Here is a 21,442-nt window from a genome sequence, read left to right on the forward strand (position 1 = left end):
GGGGGGGGGGGGCACGAGGGGAGCAGCCGGGGGGGGGGGGGGGGGGGGCACGAGGGGAGCAGCCGGGGGGGGCACGAGGGGAGCAGCCGGGGGGGGGGGGGGGGAGGGGAGGGCACGAGGGGAGCAGCCGGGGGGGGGGGGGGGAGGGGGGGGGGGGCACGAGGGGAGCAGCGCGGGGGGGGGGGTTGGCCACGAGGGGAGCACGCAGCACCAGGCAGGCAGTGCCTCAGAAGCTGCGATGCTGGCAAGCGAACCAGAGTAAGAGCATGACAACATCCCGGGGTGACCAACCCCACCCGCTGGGATGGCAGCTTGTGGTTTTGCTGAGGGAAGCTGGGACCCCCCGGGCTACCACAGCACCTTACACTGCAGGTGATGCAGGGCTCAGACCCACTGAAGTTTAACCAAACACCCCCCTCCTGTCCTTAAAAACCGCTAAGGGTGCAAATAATTGACACCTAAAACAATGGCTTTGTGCTTCTTAGAACAGATCACTGCGGAGCAAGCTGCTCCCCAGCCGCTGTACCGTCTTACTGCCCACCCCCTGTCAGAGGGTAATCAAAGTGTTCCACTCATTATTGGCATGAGAACCTGGCCCTGTGTCCTGACTTAGAGTCATCTCAGGTGAGTAAGAGCAGAGGGAGGTATTTAGACAGAGCTCACCCAGGTGCTTGAGAGGTTGTGGATGCTCCATCCTTGGAGGTGTTCAAGGCCAGGATGGATGGGGCCTTGAGAGACCTGTTCTAGTGGAAGGGGTGCCTGATATGGCAGGGGGTTGGAACTGGATGAGCTTTGAGGTGCCTTCCAACCTATGATTCTCTTCTTAGATTCATATAATGATTCTATGATTCTCTTCTTAGATTCATAGAATCATAGAACCAGCCAGGTTGGAAGAGACCTCCCAGCTCATCCAGTCCAACCTAGCACCCAGCCCTGGCCAATCAACTGGACCACGGCACTAAGTGCCTCAGCCAGGCTTGGCTTCAACACCTCCAGGCACGGTGACTCCACCACCTCCCTGGGCAGCCCATACCAATACCAATCACTCTCTCTGCCAACAGCTTCCTAACAACATCCAGCCTAGACCTGTCCTGCCACAACTTGAGACTGTGTCCCCTTGTTCTGTTGCTGGTTGCGGGGCAGAAGAGCCCAACCCCAGCTGGCTACAGCCTCCCTTCAGGGAGCTGCAGACAGCAGTGAGCTCTGCCCTGAGCCTCCTCTTCTGCAGGCTGCACACCCCCAGCTCCCTCAGCCTCTCCTCGCAGGGCTGTGCTCCAGGCCTCTCACCAGCTTCTTCAGACTGAAAGTCTTCCTCCCACATCCCTGTCACAGGTCAACAAACACCACTTCCCTGCAAACCAACTGCCACTCCTTAGATCTACAACACGGGATGGGAACTGCCAGGAAAAGCAGCCTATGTTATTGCATTATTAACACCTCCTAATCGAATCCCAGCAGGAACAACAAGTATAAGATCAACTACAAAAAGCTTAAGTCTGAGTCTTCAGTGGAAATTCAGAGAAACTCTGCCCTTAGGGCTTCCAGGTTTATTTCCTCCTTCACACATCATTATCCAAGCATGTTATTTGAGCTGCTTAATAATTTTCTTCTGCAACACTCCTCTTGCCGAGAGACTGATAAACCAAACGTTCCCAGTAACGGCCTGCCCTGCTCTTTCATTCTGCTCATTAGGAGAACAAGAGGCAACATTTAAACTTCTTTATAAGACTTATTTTTTTCCCCCACTTTTATGCAATGGAAATTGGCTTCCCACTACCAAAAATGCCAACAGAACTCAGTTTCTCATTTCTGATGGAAAGTCAATTTTGGCGTTCATCGTTTCAAAAGGAATCTTTGCTGTGGCAGAAACACCGCAGCAAAATCACCCAAGTGGTTACTCTCTTGCACTTCACCTGTTCTTCAGAAGGAACTGAAGGGCAGCAAAGCTGGTGGGGGGCCTGGAGCACAGCCCTGTGAGGAGAGGCTGAGGGAGCTGGGGGTGTGCAGCCTGCAGCAGAGGAGGCTCAGGGCAGAGCTCATTGCTGTCTGCAGCTCCCTGAAGGGAGGCTGTAGCCAGGTGGGGTTGGGCTCTTCTGCCAGGCAAGCAGCAACAGAACAAGGGGGGACAGTCTCAAGATTTTTAACCCTGTGAGGGTGACAGAACACTGGAACAGGCTGCCCAGGGGATTGTGGAGTCTCCCCCTCTGGAGATACTCAAAACCTGCCTGGATGCATTCCTGTGTGATCTGTTCTAGACGATCCTGCCCTGGCAGGGGGGTTGGACTGGGTGAGCTTTTGAGGTCCCTTCCAGCCCCTGACATTCTGTGATATGTTGTTACATAAGAAAGGAAACAATGAAGATTCATGTGTGTTCCAGCTAGTGAACAACCCACACATGGACTGCATCATCTCCTTTTGACCTTTGTGGCAAGCTGAAACAGAAAACTGATAGCCTGTTGAAGGGGAACGTGGAATGGGAGAAGAGTATCACCTCTACTTCACATCTTGGACTTACAGTATCACAGTATCATTAGGGTTGGAAGAGACCTCACAGATCATCAAGTCCAACCCTTTACCACAGAGCTCAAGACTAGACCATGGCACCAACCTTGCCTTGAAGTGCCCCAGAGACGGCGACTCCACCACCTCCTCGGGCAACCCATTCCAGTGTCCAATGACTCTCTCAGGGAAGAACTTTCTCCTCACCTCCAGCCTAAATCTCCCCCGGCGCAGCCTGAGGCTGTGTCCTCTTGTTCTGGTGCTGGCCACCTGAGAGAAGAGAGCAACCTCCTCCTGGCCACAACCACCCCTCAGGTAGTTGTAGACAGCAATAAGGTCACCCCTGAGCCTCCTCTTCTCCAGGCTAACCAATCCCAGCTCCCTCAGCCTCTCCTCATAGGGCTTGTGCTCAAGGCCTCTCCCCAGCCTCGTCACCCTTCTCTGGACACACTCAAGCATCTCAGCGTCCCTTTTAAACTGGGGAGCCCAGAACTGAACACAGCACTCAAGGTGTGGTCTAACCAGTGCAGAGTACAGGGGCAGAATGACCTCCCTGCTCCTGCTGGCCACACCATTCCTGATGCAGGCCAGGATGCCACTGGCTCTCTTGGCCACCTGGGCACACTGCTGGCTCATGTTCAGGCGGGTATCAATCAGTACCCCCAGATCCCTCTCTGTCTGGCTGCTCTCCAGCCACTCCGACCCCAGCCTGTATCTTTGCAATTAGAGCCCATTAATGACCACGTTTCAGTTTCAGACTGAGGTTTTACGGTTTCCATGCCACAGATACTATATTCATATCATTCTCACTTCCAACTATTAAATATCATTTTACTGAGGTGAAACAGGAGACTCCTGTTCCTGCATTTGAGATGCGCCCAGAAGTTCCAAAGTGCTTCAAGGCATGTAACAAAGGAAACAGGAAAAGCACATCTCAGAAGGACAAGCAAGAAAGGCTGAACAGCAGCAAACATTACACACATAACACAGCTGAGTGTCTTCCTGTTAAGAGAGTTCCAGGTGAGAGAAACTTACAAGTATGAATGCCCCCAAGAGCTAAACTCTTTTGAGACATAAGCACACAATGGTGCAGGCAGAGTCTGCTCTCACAACGGAGAGCATCCTGGCACTACCTATCAACTACAGCACAGCCAAGGCTGTCATTTACCATTACAGGATGACAGAACTGTCAGCCTTGGAAGAAGCAGGCAGCTCCAACCCCTTGATATGGACTGGGACACTTCCCACTAGATTAGGCTGCACAGAGACACACCCAGCCTGGCCTTAAAAACTTCCAGGGATGGAGCTTCCACCACCTTCCTGGGCAACCTGTTCCAGTGTCTCACCACCTTCACGGTGAACAACTTCCTCACAACATCCAATCTCTATCTACCCTCTAATAGTTTTGCTCCATTCCCCCCAGTCCTATCCCTACCTGACATCCTAAGAAGTCCCTCCCCATTTTTTTTGTAGGCCCCTTCAGATACTGGAAGGCCACAAGAAGGTCTCCTCAAAGCCTTCTCTTCTCCAGACTGAACATCCCCAACTCCCTCAGCCTGTTCTCATTGCAGAGGCGCTCCAGCCCTGTGACCATCCTTGTGGCCATTCTCTGGACACTCTCCAGCATGTCCAGATCTTTCCTGTAGCAGTGGCTCCAGAACTGGTAACAGTACTCCAGGTGGGGTCTCCTAAGAGCAATATAGAGGGGGAGAATAACCTCCCTGGCCCTGCTGGCAACATTTCTCCTGATGCAGCCCAGGATTTGGTTGGCTTTCTGAGTTGCAGGTATACACTGGCAGTTCATATTGAGCTTTCCATCCACCAGCCCCTCCAAGTCCTTTTCTTCAGGGCTGCTCTCAAGCCAGTCACTGCCCAGCCTATATCACTGCCTGGCATTGCCCCATCCTAGATGCAAGACCTTGCACTTGGTCGTGTTGAACCTCATGAGACAGGCATGTGCCCCCCTCTCCAGCCTGTCAAGATCCCTGTGGATGGATGCCTTCCCTCCAGCGTGTCAGCCACACCACTCAGCTTGGTGTCACTGGCAAACTTGTTGAGGGAGCACTCAATGCCACTGTCCATGTCACCGACAAAGATGTTAAACAAGACCAGTCCCACTACTAATTTAACTTGAAGGCTCTAAAAAGCCCTACACAAAGTGGCCTCAGCTATACAGAGCTCGGATGCTAACTCCGCTCTTCAGAAGTGAAGGAAAGCTGATACAGAGAAGTGTTTTTTTCACAGATGTCTCTCCCTGTTGTCTCCACATCTTTGCCTACAAAAACATTTTCTTCATTCCCACAGCTGTTTGCCAGGTTAATTTTGCAACTTCCTCTCTATGTAAAAACTGCAGTTAATTGACCAGTCTTCATCCTCACTTTCCCAAGTCTGTGTTTGTCTCTCCATCATGCATGTCTTCTACTCCTAGCAAAGGAATCTGAAGTGGGGCTGGGTCAGTAATTCTACTCTCTCAAAAACATTTTGCTCTTTTATTTTTTCCTCTTTAGTGCAAAACCTAGCACCTGACTGATTCTATCTTTCAAGTGACTTCATCCAGTGTCAAGCAGAGAAACAGACTGAAGCCTTCTAACTCATGCTTCTGTACTCTCTTATGTCTTCACTGGTGGGGCTTTGTCATCAGCAGTAAGCTGCCCTGCTGGATGCTTACACAATATGTAGCCAAAGCCAGTAAAGTGCAGTAAGACTGAGTTAGGTCACAAGGGCAAAGAAATGCAATTGTACCTTTCACACTCCAACCTAAACAAAAATATCAATGAACAGTCAGAGCTAGGAATTTCTAACTTAGATTTTTCACACAGAATCACAGAATCAGCCAGGTTGGAAGACAGCTCCAAGCTCAGCCAGTCCAACCTAGCAGCCAGCCCTGGCCAAGCAACCAGACCATGGCACTAAGTGCCTCATCCAGTTCTGGGCCCCTCAATTCAAGAAGGATGTTGAGGTGCTGGAACATGTCCAGAGAAGGGCAACAAAGCTGGTGAGGGGCCTGGAGCACAAATCCTATGAGGAGAGGTTGAGGGAGCTGGGCCTGTTTAGCCTGGAGAAGAGGAGGCTCAGGGGTGATCTTATTACTGTCTACAACTACCTGAAGGGGCATTGTAGCCAGGTGGGGGGTGGCCTCTTCTCCCAGGCAACCAGCAATAGAACAAGGGGACACAGTCTCAAGTTGTGCCAGGGTAGGTATAGGCTGGATGTTAGGAAGAAGTTCTTCACAGAGAGAGTGATTGGCATTGGAATGGGCTGCCCAGGGAGGTGGTGGAGGCACCGTCCCTGGGGGTCTTCAAGAAAAGCCTGGATGAGGCACTTAGTGCCATGGTCTGGTTGATTGGTTAGGGCTGGGTGATAGGTTGGGCTGGATGATCTTGGAGGTCTCTTCCAACCTGGTTGATTCTATGTGGATTCTATGTGGATTCAAGAATTGCTTTAGGAAATGCTGAGTAGAGGGATGATGCCTCACTGAGGTTTTTTCCTGTCATTCCACAAGAAATTCCAGCTATGTGCCTCCTTGCAAAGTTCACCTCTTTGCATCAAAAGTGATTCCTTGCAGCCAAAAAAGCATTAATGACTTACAACCCACCCTTATAGGAAATACTTCCAGACTCATGTGAGGGGAGACATCCTGCTTTCTTCCAAATGAGTGTTCTGAACAGCAGCACTACGTGGCCATTGCCTCCCTCTCTGTCACAGGCAACTCACCTTTTCCCTGGCACTCTCTCTTTGGGTGCCAGGGATGCAGAGAGGACAGATCCAGCTCCACTGCAGTCGTCTCAGATCTGCAGACTTACTAGCTAGTACAGACAACAGAGTGCATAGCTAAACGGCTTGCAGGCACTGACCCAAGCCACTAAGACCTCTGGACTTCGCTCAAGCCACAGTGGAAGCAGCTCCAGGACATCTGCATTGCCTTCCAGAAACTGGATGGCCACCACACACAGGATGAAACAGAGAGCAAGTCCAGGTCTGAGCTGTCTGCCCTTCAGAGGAAGCTAACAGTGCCGCTGGACCTGTGCCATCTGTTGCATAGGCATCTTGGCAGAATACAGCAAGAGTACACTCACCAGGGCCTCAACTACCTATGATTATCTAGGTTACCTTTGCCCTCCATTCTCCCAGTTGTTGGAGATCTGCCTGCATTAGATTTCACACACACTTAAAGGGCTTCTCCAGAAGAAATTAAGAAAAGCCTTCCTGAAAATTCCTTGTCTTTTTTGGGGGGAGGTTGTGCTAGTTTGAAGCAGGGTAGAATGTTTTGGTGAGAAGAACTAGATCATAGGCTGTGAAAGGAAAACAATGGTGATGCCTACTCCCCTCTGAGTCTTGCTGAAGAAAAAAGGAAAACATTAGATAACACTCTCACCATTTTTGTTTCTTTCTGGCTGAGCAACATCTCCCTAACCTCACCTTCCACTCACCTTTGCTTCTTAACCTCTTGGCTGAACCTCTATTCTTCTTTAGGACTGGGGTAAGGTTGAGAGGGGCAGGGGGAAGGTGCAGGGGTGGTTGAGAGCCCCTCCAGGTTTCTGGGAGGGGAGTTGTGTGTCTGTATTACCTTTTACCTTGTATATTTCTGTCTATAACTGTATATACTGTAACTATCTGCTTGTATATTGTGCTACTGTAAATAAATAGCTTCATTTGTATTCCCAGAGCCGGCTGAGTCTAGTCTGGGTGATTTCTAAAGTGTGGGGGGTGGGTAACACCCAAACCATCACAGGGGTCTTATAGCTGAGGGAGCTGGATTCAAATCTCTGCTTCAAGACTGGGCTATCCAAGGCTTTTAGCCAGTCCTTCACATCATAAGTGAGTGCTGCAGCAACCTGAGTAGGAAACCAGAGGTATCCCAGTGCTTAGACAGCCCGTGCTCCTCAAGTGTGCCTCCTGACTGACACAGAATATCCCCTGGACTATACCATAGGTCATGCAGCACAAACAAAAACTGTTGTTAAAAAGGAAAAGTCTGGGGGCTCTTCAGGGCAAAGCTCCCTGCCATCAGAAAAAGCAGGGCTGACTTCAGCATGCTGAGAAATGGCTAGGCAAACAGAACATGCCTTCAGGATTTCCTGGCAATGAAGTCAGGCAAACGCCTCAGAGTCTCTGCCCTACGGCTACAAGGCACTTCGCTGCTTTCTTTAGACGTGGAAGTCTACTGCAGAGGCAGGCTTCAGCGAGCCAGACTGCTGTCAGTGTACAACAAACAAACGAGAGAGACAGCTCTGCAAGTATGACCACAGCAGAAGGGCTTCTGAGCAGGCAAGCTCTTACTCCAAGTCTGATTCACACTACTTCTACAGCTGTCTACTTCTTACCTGTAGTTTATCTACCTCTAGCTTTAGCATCTGCAAAGGGGACATGGTTCTTATTAAATAGAGGTGCAGCAAAATCACAGCATGTTAGGAGCTGGAAGGAGACCTTTGAGTCCAACCCCTCTTCCAGAGTAGGGTCATAGAATCTAGCACAGGTTGTACAGGAACACATCCAGACAGGGCTGGAAAGCCTCACAGGATTTCTTTCAGGGTCTAACATAGCTCTCTGGCTCACTTCAAAATCCACAGACAGTCTGGGCAATCAGAGGATCACAGGATATGAGGGAGTGTGAAGGGACCCAAGAAGATTATCGAGTCCAACTCCCCTGCCAGAGCAGGACCATGCAATTTAGCACAGATCACAGAGGAACACATCCAGACAGGCCTTGAAAGGCTGCAGAGAAGACCCCACAACCTCTCTGGGCAGCCTGTGCCAGTGCTCTGCGACCCTTATAGTAAAGAAATTGCTCCTTGTGTTGAGGTGGAACCTCCTGTGTTGTAATTTACATCCATTGCCCCTGTCCTGTCACAGGGTGCAAGTGAGCTGAGGCTGTCCCTTTTTGACTCCCAACCCTCAGATATTTCTATACACTGAGTAGATCTCCTCTCAGTGTCCTCCTCAAAAAAGTCCCACCCATAAAATCAGTAGTCTGCTACCACTTTCAGAAGTTCTGCTGAAAATGGACCGCTTGCTAGCTCTCAAAACATGCACCAGTATGGGGTTTGGATCTGAGGTTGCACCAACAATGCACATGCAACAATTAAGTGACTGTGAAGAACTGGAGTGGCTTTCATCAGGCAGTGAGCATCTGCTCTTAGTTTGGTGCAGTCACCCTACCTACATGCTCATGTGTCAGCAGATTTCTAACATACCAGGAAAATGGAAATGCTACTGCTGATGCTACTGCCATAGAATCAGCCAGGCTGGAAGAGACCTCCAAGCTCATCCAGCCCAACCTAGCACCCAGCCCTGCCCAATCAACCAGACCATGGCACTAAGTGCCTCATCCAGGCTTGGCTTCAACACCTCCAGGCACAGCGACTCCACCACCTCCCTGGGCAGCCCATTCCAATGCCAATCACTCTCTCTGACAAAAACTTCCTAACAACATCCAGCCTAGACCTCTCCTGGCACAACTTGAGACTGTCCCCCCTTGTTCTGTTGCTGCTTGCCTGGCAGCAGAGCCCAACCCCACCTGGCTACAGCCTCCCTTCAGGTAGCTGTAGAGAGCAATGAGGTCTGCCCTGAGCCTCCTCTTCTGCAGGCTGCACACCCCCAGCTCCCTCAGCCTCTCCTCACAAGGCTGTGCTCCAGGCTCCTCCACAGCCTTGCTGTCCTTCTCTGGACACCTTCCAGCACCTCAACATCTCTCTTGAACTGAGGAGCCATATGATGTTACAGGTGCCCTCAGACAGAATAACTCATGACACACAGTTTGGGAAGTGTTTCTGCAGTAGGCTTTGCCAGCCTGGTGATGACTAGAAAATGAGGTGAAATGGTGTTTATCTTAATCTGTATGTATTTATAATTTCTTTTGTGGTATTTTACCTTTAGCTTTGTGATATCCAAATGTAGATATGGAGGTTCAGGGAGGTCATGGAGTCACCATCCCTGGAGGCATTCAAGAAAAGATTGGACAAGGCACTTAGTGCCATGGTCTAGTTGCTTGGCCAGGGCTGGGTGCTAGGTTGGACTGGATGAGCCTGGAGGTCTCTTCCAAGCTGGGGGATTCTATGTGACTGTATTCCCAAAGAGAATAGCATGTGAATTTTCTCATCATTTAATAATCTGAGCTGCGTTGTGACAGCTTTCACTAACCTCCTTTCTAACCCTGTCAGCTCAGAGGTAGTAGTAGTGAGATACACTACAGAGGAGTAGTGAGACTCTGACCCACGTGAGCCTGCTTCACTGCTCAGTAAGACAAGACATCTTGTCTTCAGGTGTGATGGGGAAAGGTGGAGACACCTGCCTTGATCAGTGGCTTCACATACCAGGGAAACAGAAGCAGGGAATAAACAAACGGGGCCTGGCATCAAACTTCCCTCTCCTAACAACAGTCACCAAAGAAAGACTCTTCTTAAGGACAGGGAGGGGAGGTGGTGCCTTGTCATGTTTCTGCTTGGATCCTGCAGACATGAAAAGACTCAAATTCCTATGATTTGCTACAGACATTTTCACTTCCCAGATCCCTGGCAAGTATCTCCTCAGGTGGAGGGGAAAACAAAAAAGAACCCCCACTCCTCAAGTCCCCATCTTGCACACACCTCATTGCAGCAGCTTCTCCACGCAGCTCCACGCCGCTGCTGCCAGCACCGCGACACACACAGGTCACCTCGGCTCTTCACAGCCACTCTTCCATCCAGTGCAGCTCAGCTGCCAGCTTGCTCTGCAGGCTCGGTCTGGTTTGCCACCTTCTCCTTTAAGTCTTTATCTATAAATCAAAGTGATAGATAAACCTCTCTGTCATCTTTTGTTTTGCAACAGATGTACAGTAAGCAGATGCTGCTTCTAGAAAGGAAACAAAAGAAGACGAGGACACAAGTACAGGCTTAGATATGCATGGCAATTAAAGGAAACACATTTTAAGTGGTTTTCTTGCTGATAACCAAATGCACAGAAGGATGCTTATGAAAAGAACAGGTGAAAATAGAGGAAAAAATAATGTATAGTGACATTCTTCAAATGCAAATGTGAATTCTTCCTCTCTATAATCAGGCCAAGGATAGCAACCTGAGGGAGTGCCATGTGGAAGAATTAGGGCTGGATTATTTGCAGGAGGCTTTTTGGATGCTGAAGCTGCAATTCAGTTGTGTAAATAAAGGAACCTAAGGCAGATTTCTTCTGTGTTAGTGAGATTCAGCTGACAAGCTCTGACCTTTGCCAACACACTCCTCCACTGACTTCTTCATGGGATTGTTTAGGGCTGGAAGGGACCACAAGGATCATCTATTTCCAACCCCCCTGCCATGGGCACGGACACCCTACCCTAGAGCAGGCTGAAAGGTGTCCAGAGAAGGGCAACAAAGCTGGTGAGGGGCCTGGGGCACAGCCCTGTGAGGAGAGGCTGAGGGAGCTGGGGGGGTGCAGCCTGCAGAAGAGGAGGCTAAGGGCAGAGCTTATTGCTGTCTACAACTACCTGAAGGGAGGCTGTAGCCAGGTGGGGGTCAGTCTCTTCTGCCAGGCAAGCAGCAAGAGAAGAAGGGGACACAGTCTGAAGCTGTGCCAGGGGAGGTCTAGGCTGGATGTTAGGAGGAAGTTGTTGGCAGTGAGAGTGATTGGCATTGGAATGGGCTGCCCAGGGAGGTGGTGGAGGCACTGTGCCTGGAGGTGTTGAAGCAAAGCCTGGCTGGGGCACTTAGTGCCATGGTCTGGTTGATTGGGCAGGGCTGAGTGCTAGGTTGGACTGGATGATCTTGGAGGTCTCTTCCATCCTGGCTGATTCTGTGATTAACAATCAATAGGTCTGGGGGCTTGTATACATTAGTAATGATACAACAGTTCTAACTCCATTTGATTCTTGTTTCCTATTAATCAAGCTCTTGGGTAATATTTTCGGGCCCTCTAGGCATGACTGAGGTTACGAATAAAGGCATCTGCCTCTGAGACTCTTAAACAACAGATGAACTGCACCAACAATCTCACCCCAGGTATTAAACTGTGTTCTCCCAAGTGTTTTGAGGCACAAAACTCTTGCTTTCAAGAACAAGAGTCTTGGGACATGTTTTAGGTCTTGCTAGGGAACTAGTTGTGAGCGCAAGGTGAGAAGGCACAGTAGGAAATCAGGACTCTACTGTCTGCAGCTGTTCAAGCCTGAGACGTGTCAGCAATCACTGACATACCAACCACCAGCAAAGGCCCTGAATGAGACTGTAGCAGCACTCAGTAACACAGGAGGAAACGAGGGAAAAGAGAGAGCAACCAGTCTAATAATTACTTGATTACCTCAAGGAAAAGTATCACTTAAGGAACAAATGAAACAGAAGCCTCTGAAAGATTCAAGCTTTGCATTCAGACACTGTGAGACGCCTGCTGGTAACTGCAAGACAACCTGCTGGACTTGACTACATGCAGAGATTCTGCACCCAAGCCAATGCAACACATGATGCTTTTCCTGAGAGGAACCCTTCCTTTTCTCAAACCTTCAGAACACAAGTTAATTAAGACAATAGTGAGCTGTGCCAGTTTGAGCCTAGATGGGACATTCTGGTGAGGAAAATTAGACGCTAGGCTGCAGAAAGGAAACTGCACTCCTAGGCTTGCTGAGATGGCTAAGAACAAGAACACAGAGATAAAGGAGTTGCTCTCTAGCTCTGGGGCTGAACTTCTCTCTCTAACCTGCTGTCTGTGTGACTAATCCTTCTGCTTCCTAACCCCCCTGGCCGACCCTCCAAACTTACCTTTGAACATAAGGCAAAGTCTGGGGTAAGGTAGAAGGGTGGGAGGAAGGTGGCAGGGTGGTGGTTGGGAGCTGCTCCTGGAGACTCAGGTTTCTGGGAGGGCTGCTGTGTTTCTGTATTACTTTTTAACTGTATGTATTGGTGCTCTTCAATCAAAGACTCACAGAAGAACACAAATCTGAGGTTTTATATTCTGCTTCTTCCCCCCTGAGGTCTGCCTCACTTCTATAGGTTTAGTGGCAAGTTTTGCCCTTCATTACTTATGCATAACTCTCACTGAAATCAATCAACAGGTTTTGCATATATATAGCCAAAGGAAGAGGAGACATGACAGGGTTAGATTTTCAGAGGTACAGTACTGACTCCTTTTCTGACACTGGATACTGAGCTCAGTTTTGGGCTCCCCAGTTGAAGAGGGACAGGGATCTGCTGGAGAGGGTCCATTGGAGGACCAGGAGGATGCTGAGGGGACTGGAGGGCATGGCTGATGAGAAGAGGCTGAGGGACCTGGGGCTGCTTAGTCTGGAGAAGAGAAGACTGAGAGGGGATTGGATAAATGTTTATAAGTACCTGAAGGCTGCCAGGAGGGGAGGGACAGGCTCTGCTCACTGCTCCCTGGGATAGGACAAGGAGCAATGGGTGTAAATTGCAGCACAGGAGGTTCTGCCTCAACACAAGGGGGAACTTCTTGACTGTAAGGGTTCCACAGCACTGACACAGGCTGCCCAGAGAGGTTGTGGAGTCTCCTCTGGAGACTCCCGAGGCCTGTCTGGATGTGCTCCTGTGTGCCCTGAGCTGGACTGTGTGGTCCTGCTCTGGCAGGGGGGTCGGACTCAATGACCTCCTTGGGTCCCTTCCAACCCCTAATACCCTATGATCCTGTGAGACATCAAAAAGACAACAAGGAGGTTAGAGGGAAAAGAAGTTAGGCTGGATTAGAGCTAAAGCAGAGGTGACCACAGAGACCAGACCGCCAGAAAGAAGGCCCAGGCAGAAACAAGAGCTAACTGGGCAGCGTGTGAGCAGTGTCCTATCTATATTCTGACTCATTGCACTGCTCAGCAGAAAAACTGAGGGGTACAGGCTACTGCTGTTTTTCTTCTTTCTTCTCACAGCTAAGCATTCACTTTCTCTCAGTTAGCCTCGCACCAGCACACTCCTTCAGTCCGACAGAGCCTCCTGGTGCATGGATTTCAAATGCTCTGCACCCTTTAAAATCCACCACTGGTTACAGCACAGAATCATTAAGACCTATGCGTGTGGGGGCTGCACACCATCTGAAAGCAGGACACCACCTCTAATATTCCAGCTAGGATTTATCTTCTTTTAACACAACTTTCAGATCCAGTGTGACTTGTAGCTGGAGTTCATTTACAGAAAATGCCTTTGGGTTCTCTCTCCTTTTTCTTCACCTTTTCCTCTTCTTTAAAACACAATTTGCATTGGTTTGTAATCCAGTGTCTGAGCAACAGAAGTCACTTCTCAATTAGGCTCTAATTTAGCCAGGGCACTTTAGCTCAACTGATTAAAACTGTCTAGGCTAAGATTCATAGAATCATAGAATCAATCAGGTTGGAAGAGACCTCCAAGATCATCCAGTCCAACCTAGCACCCAGCTCTAGCCAGTCAACCAGACCATGGCACTAAGTGCCTCATCCAGTCTCTTCTTGAACACCCCCAGGGTCGGTGACTCCACCATCTCCCTGGGCAGCCCATTCCAATGGCAAATCAATTATTGTTTACTACAAGCATTAATGCTCCATTGCCTGCTCTGCTTTATAGTTCTCTCTCTTGTACAAGACACTGACTAAGTCTGGACAAAAATCCTGCAGTTATTAATTCATCACTAACCAGCAAATAGCAGTTTGCTACTCACTACAGTCCAAACCCCCAAGCTCTTTTGTATCCAGTGGCTAATTCCAGCATCTGTCCCAGACTGGCTAATGAAATATAATTGGCTTTTGGGTGGTACCATGTCACAAAGCCCTCCTGAAGTCATAACACATTCTATCACAGAATCATAGAATCCACCAGGTTGGAAGAGACCTCCAAGCTCAGCCAGCCCAACCTAGCACCCAGCCCTGCCCAATCAACCAGGCCATGGCACTAACTGCCTTATCCAGGCTTTGCTTCAACACCTCCAAAGACAGCGACTCCAGCACCTCCCCGGGCAGCCCATTCCAATGCCAATCACTCTCTGTGAAGAACTTCCTCTTACCTTCTCGTTTAGCCCTGTCAAGTCTCATTGACCATCTCTCCTTCTCAGAGAAGTTAATTGGATATGTGAAGCGTGCCCTCCTTTCATTAACCCACACTGACTTCTTGACCAGACTCTATCTGTACAGATTTTCTTAACTTCGTTTTAATTAGTGGCTTGAATCTTTCCTAATTTAAAGGTTACCTTATCCCATTTTCTCAATTATCCTTTAGTCCTCTGCTTGCTATAAGCATTACATCACAGTGGATGCACATTCAACTGACAACTGATTGAGACCAGGGGAATCTCTACCTATACAGACACAAAAAGTTCTTCACAGAGAGAGTGATTGGCATTGGAATGGGCTGCTCATAGAATCATAGAATTAACCAGGTTGGAAGAGACCTCCAAGATCATCCAGTCCAACCTAGCACCCAGCCCTAGCCAATCAACTAGACCATGGCACTAAGTGCCTCATCCAGTCTTTTCTTGAAGACCCCCAGGGACAGTGCCTCCACCACCTCCCTGGGCAGCCCACTCCAATGCCAATCACTCTCTCTGGGAAGAACTTCTTCCTAATATCCAGCCTATACCTACCCTGGCACAACTTGAGACTGTGTCCGAGTCAATGTCCCTGGAGGTGTTCAAGAAGAGACTGGATAAGGCACTTAGTGCCATGGTCTGGTTGATGGAAAAGGCTGGGTGACAGGTTGGACTGGATGAGCTTGGAGGTCTCTTCCAAAGTGGTTGATTGATTCTGTGATTCTATGAGGTCTACAAAGCAAGTAAAAATAAAAAGGTCACTTTTTCTTTAAGCTCTGAGCTTAGAGAAAACTTCTGTATCTTGAATTGGCAGATAATCGATCTGTTTTTCTCAGTGGGTCACCATTACAATCACAAAGTTGGCAGCTGAATTGCCTGCTTGGCCAACATCTCTCCCAGGAACTGGAGGTTTTCAAGGTTTTATGGCAAATCAGCAGTGATCTCACATGAGGGGGTTAACCTTTTAGGGATTAAAAAGGTATCTGTGAGAAGTAAGTGGAGGTCTGGCAAACATGGCCTGTGAGGAGCAGCTGAGGGTGCTGGGGGTGTTTAGTCTGGAGAAGAGGAGGCTGAGAGGGGACCTTACTGCCCTCTACAACTACCTTAAAGGAGGTTGTAGGGAGGCTGGAGCTGGTCTCTTCTCCCAAATTACTAAGGACAGGACAAGAGGAAATGGCCTCAAGTTGCATCAGGACAGGTTTAGGTTGGCTGTTGGGAGGAAGTTCTTTCCTGAGCAGGTGGTCAGGCACTGGCACAGGCTGCCCAGGGAGGTGGTGGAGTCACCATCCCTGGAGGTGTTTAAAAGGAGAGTGGCTGTGGTGCTTGATGCTCTGGTCTAGTGATGAAGGTTGGACTGGCTGATGCTGGTGGTTCTTTCCAGCCATAGGGATTCACAGTGCTGAGATGTTGTGCTGAGGGGTTTGGTTTGGTCAGGGACCTGTCAGTATGCAACTGATGATTGGACTCAATGAGCTTGAAGGGCTTTGCCAACCTAAGAGAACCTGTGATGCTGTGATTAAGCCATACTCTGCAGAAGTCCACTGCAATGTCAAAGTTAACACAGGTCATGAAAGTCAGGAGGGGAGTCAGAATTCCTTCAGAAAACCAAGAACTGAGCAGGAAGGAAAACTTGAGCTGTGCAACCTCAGAGTAGTGAATAATCACTACTTTGCAAGGAAAAGGACCAATTTCTTAAAAACTACTTTTCCCTTTGTGATGTTACCTGCCCCCCCCACACACTTAAGAACATCACCCAGACCAGACTCTGCCGAGCCTGGAAATTAGAATGAAGCTTTCTGTTCACAGCTTAGCACGAGATACAAGCAGGTATTTACAGTATTTACAGCTACAGACAGGCATAGGCAAGTTAAAAAGTAATCCATAAGCACAACAGCCCTCCCAGAAACCACAGTCCCCAGCAGGGGCTCCCAGCCACCCTGCCACCTTCTTCCCACCCCTTTACCTCATCCCTAACTTTGCCTTACATTCAGGGTGAGTTTGGAGGGTTAGGAAGCATTGTAGCCAGGTGGGGGGTGGCCTCTTCTCCCAGACAACCAGCAATAGAACAAGGGGACACAGTCTCAAGTTGTGCCAGGGTAGGTCTAGGCTGGATGTTAGGAAGAAGTTCTTCACAGAGAGAGTGATTGGCATTGGAATGGGCTGCCCAGGGAGGTGGTGGAGGCACCGTCCCTGGGGGTCTTCAAGAAAAGGCTGGATGAGGCACTTAGTGCCATGGTCTGGTTGGCTGCATAGGGCTGGGTGCTAGGTTGGACTGGCTGAGCTTGGAGGTCTCTTCCAACCTGGCTGATTCTATGATTCTAGAAGGATCAGACAGGCAGGTGTGGTGGAGGCAGGAATGGATGTGGCCGAGTCAGGAACAGATATAAGAACAGAACTCTTTTATGTTCCCCAAAAGCTGCCCCCAGAGCTGTACACAGAAACTGACTCAGCTCTAACTGGCAGAGGCAGTGTGAGAAGAGCTTACAAGGACACCCCAGGTGAATGGGACCATTTCAGCAGCCAGGAGCGGGAGCAGGCTGAGCACTCCCCAGCACCAACCAGGCCGAGCAGAAAGCTCACTCCCAGCGAGCCAGGCTGGCCGAGAGAAAGGGCGGCCCAGGCGCCTGGCCCTGCTCTCTCGCCACAGGCTCCCAGGCTCGCCAGGGGCTGCCAAGCTGCACAGAGCAGCGCTTAAGGCGGGAGCCGTCCAAAGCAGGAGGCTGCTGCCCCTCAGGAGCTCGTCCTGCGCAGCGCCAGGGCACTCTCTGCAGCAGCTCCCCAGGCGGGGGGCACTCTAAGGCGGGCGGCCCCCCACTGGGGATCCCTTCCCCAGACGAAGGGCCGAGGCAGCGCTGCCTGGGCGGGAAGCACACAGCCAGTGCCAGCCCGGCCCCAGCGGGCACCACACGGGCACCCTCCTGCCGGCAGCGCCCTGTGCCCCCTGCGCGCCCGCAGGGCAGGGGGGAGCAGGTTTGCCACACCTCTCCTCTCCCATCCAAACCCAGGAGGGAGAGGATTTGGGGGTACACAGGACGCCAGGACTGCAGCTTAGAGAAGCGTATGCAGCCCAGAAGCCAGAGAGAGACTCTCTTATCTATGCTGATGTTCTTACCCATCTCAGCAAGCCTAGGAGTGCAGCAGCCATCCCCACTGTTTCCTTTTCACAGCCTAGCATCTAATTGCTCTCACCCAAACACTCTAGCCAGGCTCAAACTAGCACAGTCTTCACTTCCAGCATACACATACACGTCATGGAGAACAGTCCAAGCTGTCTACAACTACCTGAGGGGTGGTTGTGGCCAGGAGGAGGTTGCTCTCTTCTCTAAGGTGGCCAGCACCAGAACAAGAGGACACAGCCTCAAGCTGTGCCAGGGGAGATTTAGGCTGGAGGTGAGGAGAAAGTTCTTCCCTGAGAGAGTCATTGGACACTGGAATGGGCTGCCCGGGGAGGTGGTGGAGTCGCCGTCCCTGGAGCTGTTCAAGGCAGGATTGGACGTGGTGCTTGGTGCCATGGTCTGGCCTTGAGCTCTGTGCTAAAGGGTTGGACTTGATGATCTATGAGGTCTCTTCCAATCCTAATAATACTGGGATACTGTTCCACCTGCACTAGAACACATTAAGTAATCCATCAACAGACACCCAAATCACATCTACTAGGCCAGCTTCCCATCAGAGACAATTCTGTGTTCAGACATATTGGGGGTTTCTGTGTAGGACACAGGAAGATTTTTTTATCTTTCAAAATCCTTCAAAAAATAAACCATCTGTGCTCTAATCAACTTTAGAAACCATTAGCAACTGAAAAGAAAACTCTAATAAAGTGCAAAGCTCACCACCAGCAGCTATTTCAGAGCTCCACAATCTGGCACTAGATGTATCTGGACCAGCTCACTCCTTACAGTCTGACTGGGTTTTGACTTCTGCATCTATATTAAGGCACTTATATGAAGGCTACATTTACTTTAAAACTGAATAACCAGTAAGTTATTCCAATAATCCATTTCTAGATCTTGTACTTGTGGAACATAAATCTGAAATTCAGCCAACTTTCAGTACTGAAATAACCAATTTCAGTATTTCATAGAATCATAGAGCCAGTCAGGGTTGGAAGGGAACACAAGGAGCAGCCAGTTCCAACCCCCCTGCCATGCCCAGGGACACCCTACCCTAGAGCAGCCTGCACACAGCCTCAGCCAGCCTGGCCTTAAACATCTCCAGCCATGGGGCCTCAACCACCTCCCTGGGCAACCCCAGTCCAGCCTCTCACCACTCTCATGCTCAACAACTTCCTCCTCACAGCCAGTCTCAAGCTCCCCACCTCCAGCTTTGCTCCATTCCCCCTAGTCCTGGCACTCCCTGACAGCCTCAAAAGTCCCTCCCCAGCTTTTTTGTAGCCCCCTTCAGATCCTGGAAGGCCACAAGAAGGTCACCTGGGAGCCTCCTCTGCTCCAGCCTGCACAGCCTCAACTCTTTCAGTCTGTGCTCACAGCAGAGCTGCTGCAGCCCTCTGAGCATCCTCATGGCCCTGCTCTGGACACTCTTCAGCATCTCCACAGCCCTCTTGTAATGGGGGCTCCAGAACTGCATGCAGTACTCCAGGTGGGGGTCTCAGCGGAGCACAGCAGAGGGGCAGAATCCCCTCCCTGGCCCTGCTGGCCACACTTCTGCTGCTCCAGCCCAGGCTCTGCTTGGCTTTCTGGGCTGCAAGTGCACACTGCTGGCTCCTGTTGAGCTTCTCCTCCAGCAGCACCCCTAAGTCTCTCTCCTCAGGGCTGCTCTCCAGCCACTCACTGCCCAGCCTGGATTTGTTCTTGGCATTGCCTCAACCCAGCTGCAGGATCTTGCACTTGGTGTTGTTGACCCTCATGAGGTTGGCTTGTGCCCACCTCTCCAGCCTGTCAAGGTCCCTCTGGATGGCATCCCCGCCCTCCAGGGAAGGGATTTGAGTCTAGTTTCAGCTCCAGGGGCCCAAGACTATATAGGCTTGAATCATACTTTAAACCCCTCTAAACTCTACATCATTTGTTTTCTGTTGCTGTTTGACATTTTGAGATCTAGTTGATACTTGCACAAGATACAGCAAGTTCTTATTCACCCCAGAGGATCAAGAGGAAAACATGTTTAATTCTGGGCTACTGTGATTATAGAAGACACTTTGGAAGTGCTGACTGTTGTGATCTAAGGCTTGTTCTAGAGATCCTGCATTCTTCCAGCCCAATGTTGTCTTAAAAACAAAACCTATATTAAAACTATCAAGGGGAAAAAAAAAACCAACCAAAAAACCAACAGCAACACAAAAAATCCACCCAAACAAACAAAAAGCCACCAAAACACAATGTTCTCTTAAACTGCTCATTTGAATCCAAGAGACAATATCTGTAATTGCACTCTGCCATTATATCATATATATATGGCTTCTAGATCCTCTCAGCACACAGAGTTTGCCAGAGCTGGAGTTTTAATGAATCAAGATAAAGCCAAAAGCTGTCAGTAAGTTTCACAACTCCCTCTGCTTTCGTCACTCGCTACTATGTGGAAGTTTAAAGCAGAGTGGAAGAAGTTATCTTCCCAATTACTTAGCAAGCCACTTAAAATCATGATTCTGACTCACTCCTCCAATCCTCCCTGCCAATCTGCCCAGTGAACACTGATCTCAAGACATTCTGTTCCATAGAAATATCTACCTCTTGTGTCATGAGTTTCCTTTCAACACACCCCCACGGGGCCTGCACTCCCTCTCATCCATCTCTTGCTCCTTAGACTTTACATTTCTATCACCATTTATTATTCATATTCATGTCCCATGTAATTTTCCTTTCATTTCCAATTTCAGCTTTCTTGATCATTTCCTCACCTTTTTTTTCTCCCTTTTGCCTCCTGTACCTTCTCTTTCAGAGCCAGCATTTCTGATTTATCCTAGGGGATGTCTTGGAAAGGAGATGGTAGTTCTCAGAGGGCTTTTCTTTGCAATACATTTAAAAAGAAATGTGTGTGTGTCTTGGCTGCATTTCTCCAGGCCTTGATTTCCTTCTGTATTTCCCCTGTCATCCATATAGATCATTTCTGCCACTTCTTGAATATTTATGTCCTGACTAAATAGGTATTGCATGTGCTGAGCTCACCACAATCTGCCTTTCCTATCTTGTACTCGTTTAACTTCTCACTGCTTTGCCCAGAGGGATGCACAGCTACACTGCTGCAGAGACACATATCACTGTATCTGACCACAGAGGCAGAATAAGTTGCCTATCACACAGCAACTTGAAATATAGAATCAAGCAGGTTGGAAGAGAGCTCCAAGCTCATCCTGTCCAACCTAGCACCCAGCCCTGGCCAAGCAACTAGACCATGGCACTAAGTGCCTCAGCCAGGCTTTGCTTCAACACCTCCAGGCACAGTGACTCCACCACCTCCCTGGGCAGCCCATTCCAATGCCAATCACTCTCTCTGCCAACAACTTCCTAACAACATCCAGCCTTGACCTCCTCTGGTACAACTTGAGACTGTCCCCTCCTTCTGTTGCCGCTTGCCTGGCACAAGAGACCAACTCCACCTGGCTACAGCCTGCCTTCAGGCAGTTGCAGACAGCAGTGAGGCCACCCCTGTGCCTCCACTTCTGCAGGCTGCACACCCCCAGCGCCCTCAGACTCTTCTCACAGGGCTGTGCTCCAGCCTCCTCACCAGCCTTGTTGCCCTTCATCTGGGCATGTTCAAGCACCTGAACATCATTTTTAAATTGAGGGGCCCAGAACTGGACACAATACTCAAGCTGTGGCCCTACCAGTACTGAGTACAGGGGCAGAATGACCTCTCTGGTTCTGCTGGTCACACTATTCCTGATACAGGCCAGGATGCCAGTGGCCTTCTTGGCCATCTGGGCCCACTGCTGCCTCATGCTCAGCTGCTGTCAACCAGTACCTCGAGGTCTCTCTCTGCCTGGCCGCTCTCCAGCCACTCTGTCACCTTTGTTCCTTGCTTTTAACAA

The 21,442-nt window shown here is 49.8% G+C and overlaps 2 long non-coding RNA genes across 8 annotated transcripts in view; one reads left to right on the forward strand and one right to left on the reverse strand.

The window, feature by feature from the left end:
• The window catches only part of LOC135177961 (uncharacterized), a 191,922-nt gene that overhangs the window by 138,141 nt on the left and 32,339 nt on the right, over positions 1 to 21,442 (reverse strand). For 4 of the 5 annotated variants that reach the window (XR_010303277.1, XR_010303276.1, XR_010303275.1 and 1 more), the window contains exon 2: positions 10,086 to 10,329. This is a non-coding gene — a long non-coding RNA (uncharacterized LOC135177961). The remainder of the gene's footprint in view (positions 1 to 10,085; positions 10,330 to 21,442) is intronic. The other variant, XR_010303278.1, reaches the window with a different exon arrangement.
• On the forward strand, positions 226 to 6,966 carry LOC135177963 (uncharacterized). Of its 3 annotated transcripts, none has more exons than XR_010303281.1 (3): positions 226 to 372; positions 486 to 624; positions 6,103 to 6,966. It is a non-coding gene; the product is annotated as an uncharacterized LOC135177963 (long non-coding RNA). The 3 variants fall into 3 exon arrangements; XR_010303283.1 differs by having other exon boundaries at positions 491 to 624; XR_010303282.1 differs by lacking the exon at positions 6,103 to 6,966 and adding an exon at positions 2,378 to 2,502.

Source organism: Pogoniulus pusillus, chromosome 9 (genome assembly GCF_015220805.1).
Source record: "Pogoniulus pusillus isolate bPogPus1 chromosome 9, bPogPus1.pri, whole genome shotgun sequence".
Lineage (NCBI taxonomy): Eukaryota > Metazoa > Chordata > Aves > Piciformes > Lybiidae > Pogoniulus > Pogoniulus pusillus.